Raw genomic sequence first — 6,000 nt, forward strand, 5'->3', positions numbered from 1 at the left:
CTCATGCGTAAATCGCGGGATTACCTTGATAAAAGCTAGAAAACGTTCTTGACAAGCAGCAAACTAGCACCTCACTAAGTTGTAGTCAACGCCATCTTACGACGTTCCATCTATACATTCATTCGTGCTCAGCATATAGAGACGCCCATTGAACACGATTATGACTAATTCTGACCCCACATGACCCCGTGTCACGCGAGGCCATAGATATTCGAGTGTCATGTATAGCATCGCGAAATAAGAGAGCGAATCACGTGTTTCATTGGTGGGAGGGAAGTTGATGTGGTTGAGTTTTATCATTAGAAAGGTTGCGTTCTAAACGCGCGCATAGTTTTCACGCCATTGGAAATCCGCAAAACTACAAAAACGCCAACATTTTGATACAAAACGCAAACCAAATCAAGAAGGTAGTTCACAGATACCTGACCACAAACACAATGGGGGGGGGGGGGGGGGGGGCAAGGTCATTTATAACTCGGCGACATTATCCAGTAAAGGAGTCGTGAGTTCAAATCTTTTTTTCTTCTTCTATTTTTAGTCATAGTATACTGGGGCGTTGAAGCTCGCAAGCACCATTCGATTAATGCCTCCCAACGTAAAAGAAATTTGGACTGGCGAGACGTCTGACAGGTATATACTCCTTTTGCTGTCTTTCTATACGACTCACTCTTTCAACAAGACAGAAAGTGGCCTCCCTGGTGCGGAGTATGGACACTGCTTCTTAAATGAGGCCTACTACAGAACTCAACCCTCAAACTACAGCACCTGCATAACTCCCGACAACGATGGATGTCGGACTTTAAAAACAGCGGGGGGTGCTCTAAGCTCGAGCTGGTTGCTTCTGGGAATAACTAAAACTGGGAACGTTTGACATAAGAAACCTGCCAAGCGAAGCTGTACTATTAGTAGAGTTATTTAAGAAGTTATAAAAGCTGAATAGACTATTGTTGGCCTTAGTGAGGTTATGAATGGGAGAAAGGTTAACGATGACAACTAGGGGTGTAATCAGAAGTTTTTGGTTTTTTTTTTGGGGGGGGGGGAGGGGGCTTGAGCTGAGATGGACGTGGGCATATCCTTGGAAACAGTCGTTTTTCGTTTTGTATGCCATGGCGAAAACAATTTCAGGGCGGGGTGGTGGGGAGAGGGTGCAAGGGCTCGGTGAAGCACCCCGTGACTACGCTACTGGTTAACGAGCAAGTCCTCTGGTATAGAGGACTCCCTATGCCAACGGATTGGAAAAAAAAGAGCCTGTAAGTTTGGACAAAGCCTGTAACTACGAGGAAGTAGTTGGATAAAGCAGCTGTTATTTTATTGAACCATTCCTGAATGTTTGATGTCTTTTTACTACCTGAATTAGCAGACACTTAAAAGTTGCAGCAGTTACTACCTCTTGCGTAGTTTTACAAACGTTTTGATGTGTACCTGTTAAACGAACTTGTTACATGAACCTCAGAAATTTTTACTAGCTTTTTCAACCTATCGACTACCCCGAGAAACCATTCAAGTTCACTTAGGTGATATTAGTGAGCTTAGTAACCAGTCTCCGGTATGTTGTATTAAGTTATGATGAGGTGGTATTGTGTGAAATCGGCATACCATGTTCCTTGTCTCTATATGCTCTATTAAATGTCCAACGCTACGCTACCTCGTGCACGTAATAAAATTGTACGCTTTATAAATATAGGTCCATAAATTGAACGATTCCTCCTAAAGCGTAGCTTTTCACCGGCACGAGCGGCGTTGACCAAAGATAGAGCTATAAATACCCCTAGACCAACCCATGAATTAAATTTCACGCGGAGACTAGTTGTATATGTGTGTTGTTCTCGTTTATGACACTCTGCATAATTACCCATTGATATGCCGCAATGTTGATGCTTCCGAGTTGTCCATTATAAAACAGGTGATTAGTGAGGTTAACACTCTTTTTTAACGAGGGGGAGGGTTGAAGAAGGGCTAATAACTATTAGTACCTATGTTTCTTCTAGTAAGCAACAAGAATAGTAGTAACCATTACTAATCACGTTTGTAACGGTGAGATAAATAATGGTTACTAATCCCCCCGTCATAAAGCGGGTACTGCAGAAAATTTTGTGTCCAAGATAGCCCGTGGAATTGATTCCCTTGAACATTCGTGTATCGCCTGCGAAATACTAACAACGAATACAGCTTGGAGGTATTCCAAGCTGTAGCCGAACGGCGGGAGGGTTCCAAGAGTCCTATTTTTTCCCAAATTGTACTTCCTAGAATAGGTACTTTCCTCAAATAGTTATGGCCTGCATTTGCGCATGTGTTCGAATATATTTAAATATGTCCCCCACCGTTCTGAAAAAAAAAATTCGTTGCTACAAGCCTGTCGACGATATAATCATCGTTATTGAAAATGCATGAAGTCAGTGCAACTTGCAATGCATGAACCAAAGGAATAATAATAATAAGATTAGAAATAACGTAATGTGGAAATATATGAGTTAACAAGGTAGAAAGAAGGAAGCACTTGACAGGAAAGACGCTCATACGCTTATTGAGCGCCTTTCCTGTCAAGTGACTTCTTTCTTCTACCCTGTTCGCTCATATATTTCCACACTATGTTGTATGAGCGCCTTTCCTGTCAAGTGCTTCCTTCCTTCTACCTTGTCTGACCATATATTTCCACATTATGTTGTACTAACTGGCCTGAGCATTCCACTTTATAAACTTCAGTAATAACTACTGATCGCGAATTGCTTCGCATGACATAGATTGCCAGAAGGAGTGGCATTTGCCAAAATCTTTCAGCTTTATTTTGTCAGACAAAAATTTTTGTCTATACTACGTCATAAAATTCGGAATAACATTCATTTTAAGTTCATTTTACGTGATTTCTGTTCAAGCACGCGAGGTCCCAAACTTCTTTTTTTTTCGCATTACTGGTTCACTTTCCCCCGACATTTAGGTGTAGAAACTGCTTAGGTTAAACTCCCTTATTAAGTAATGTTCAATGTCGACTGACTGTAGATTTCTTTTGCGAATGTCAGTTAACAGTAGATCAACGCAGACGCTGTAACTGTACAAGACGCACCGACGATCCAGTGCAAGCCGCGCCGCGGTGGTCTAGTGGCTAAGGCACTGGCCTGCTGACCCGCAGGTCGCGGGTTCGAATCCCGGTTGCGGCGGCTGCATTTCCGATGGAGGCGGAAATGTTGTAGGCCCGTGTGCTCAGATTTGGGTGCACGTTAAAAAACCCCAGGTGGTCGAAATTTCCGGAGCCCTCCACTACGGCGTCTCTCATAATCATATAGTGGTTTTGGGACGTTAAACCCCACATATCAATCAATCAATCCAGTGCAAACAAACGTGATATTCAACAAATATTCGCTAATCGTATTTTCTGCTTTTTTACTCTTTGCAGCATAAAGAGAGATTTTCGCTACTTGTAAAGGTGTACTGTATTGAGCCTGCTTTGCATATTTCATCAACAAGTCTTTGGGAGTTATAAACAACTGATTGAAACGGCATCTAATAAATTGAATTGTGCAAATATTGCAGACTTTATAATAGAGTCCATAAATGCTTTCATAAAAACTGAACATCGAGAAAAACAAATATTTACTGGGGAGAGTTTATTTGTTATATTCTCTGAAAACGGAGTTAACCTGTTCTGTTTCAGACAAAACCTGCTAGCTAAATTTTTCCAACAATTACGATTTGATGGAGCTTACTTCCGTACCACCGTAGGGAAATTGAAATATCACACCTAAATCTCACGCTGGCTGTGTCATTTAAAAAAGCGAGCAAGCAGTAGCTAGTTAGACATATGGCACTGAATCTCGAAGCTCGGCGTATGTTGAGATAATTTGAAGAAATTTCCCAAAAAAACACCAACATCGCGTTAAGGGCCTGTTTCTTTTTTCTTGATATTATGAATGTGAATTGTGCATAGAATGTCCACTCTGTCTTTTTGTTTTAATTATTATTTGTGGGAAGTTGGATCCTATGGAATACGAAATCACGTGACGTGTGTCATGTGTCATGTTGACGTGTGTCAACGGTGTGTTTCGGTGTAAGAAGCGATAAAGAAATGTTACAGATGCTCGGTTAAAGAATTTCCCATCTGTACATTGACGCTTGTACACGGCCACCAACCCAACTTTCGTGGAGCCTAAATTGAGTCACCCAATTGTAATGAATAAACGCTGACCTCATCATTGGTTTTATTTCTCACTTTTTAGGTTCCGGCAGGAAATAAAAAAAAAACGTTTTCAGTAGTTTTCATCTCCGAGCCCTCACACCGAAACGGGTGCCGCAGATGCGGTTAGCTTGGCATACAGGGGTAAGTCGAGAGAATTGGGGCACTTTTCACAATTATATATTTAGTTTTGTTCAACTTGCAGGCAAAAAGATGTTTGATTGATTTTTATAGAGGTCTCAACAAGCATCAAAAGTTTTGAGACGCACTGGTTCCTATATAACCCCTGCATGGTTGAGCTTTACAAATATAATGAAATGACTAGACTCTGTCCCATTCCATGGGATGCATGTGTCCAAGTGTCTTCAGTGACCATTATAACTGAACAGTACAACACCAAATAATGAACCACGTTGAACAAACTTTGCTGCACCATTAGCTTTTTTACACTAACAGCTATAATCACAACGTCGGTAAATGGTATATCTTTCCTAGGAGATGAAAAGAGTACTGAGAGCTCTTTGTCCCGCAGGAACAGCGCACTGACGCTGACAGGTTAATACTGTTCTTGACTTTAGCAATGAAATGAATGCCAAAATATTTTTACTAAACTGGCGACTAAGATATCGCCTGAGGTCCCTTGAGTATATTCATCAGGTCAATTGATTTTACAAAGGTCACTCCTATCATTAAAACCTAGACTTATTAGAGATAACGGCAGGTGTGTCTTCACTAGAACAGCAAACTTTCAGGAAACACCATTTATTTTTTTAGACCGGCTGTGGCAGCAGCCTTTACCGTGCTGCGCTCCTTTTTTCTAATACTGTGGGGCTAAGCTTTGTGAATTCTTGTCCAACCGTATATATGCTTCCGTTTTGTACCTGTATGATATTTCTTTTACTTTTTTTTCTTTTTTTTGCGCTGTGTAACATGATGTGGCAGTAGAATAGAGAGGAATGATAAAGTACCATGCTTCCCGAACTGCGATTGTAAAGTAAACAACGTTCAGCGTCTGACATTCACTCGTAATGTTCAAAAGTTTTTTTAAAAAAAATAGTACTGCGTCAATGCTTCTTTTCGCAGAAAAATTTATATTAGCGTTCACAAAGCGGTTGAAATCTGACAGCGTTGCAACTGAGATAGCAGAGACTTACTTTTGACTCTTGAAAAAGGCGACTTCCAGTTACAGAAAGCTCCATTCACTGAAGACGCCCCCCCCCCCCCTATAACATCCATGCAGTTGGTCAGTTTGCACCATTTCATGAGTCCTTGGGTAACGTATTTAAAGCAACTGGAGGAGAGATACGCGCACTGTTCTATTCCTCCAACTGTCCCAAAACCTACACCCGCCATGGTGGTAAATGGGTACTCCACTGCTGACCCGAAACTATAGTGGGACCATATGCATTTCAATCAAGGGCAAATGCCCCTCAATGAAATGCATAGAAATGATAGAAGTCCGTGTAGAATTTTGATGCACTTTCAAGAACCCCAGGTGGTCAAAAAATTCCAGATCTCTTCACGACGGCGTCCATCATAACCATGGATGGTGGTTTTAAGAAGTAGAACCCCAACAATTGCTATTATTTTAGCTGAGAATCCACAACCGACCGTTGTTAGATCCATGAATCGTTTTCGAAGTACTTTACCAATTCATCTGATAGGAAGTTCGAAACGCGCACGGAAACGCACTGCAGTTGCACTGCCGAGTGCAATGAGCACCGAGATAACGTTTAAACGATACAGATACCAACTCGCCGTCACGCTTCGAGAGATAAAGATATCACCGCGCATCGCGTAGTGCGAAAATTGGCGAGCCAGCATAGAGAGGG

Source organism: Rhipicephalus microplus, chromosome X, assembly GCF_043290135.1.
Source record: "Rhipicephalus microplus isolate Deutch F79 chromosome X, USDA_Rmic, whole genome shotgun sequence".
Classification (NCBI taxonomy): Eukaryota; Metazoa; Arthropoda; class Arachnida; order Ixodida; family Ixodidae; genus Rhipicephalus; species Rhipicephalus microplus.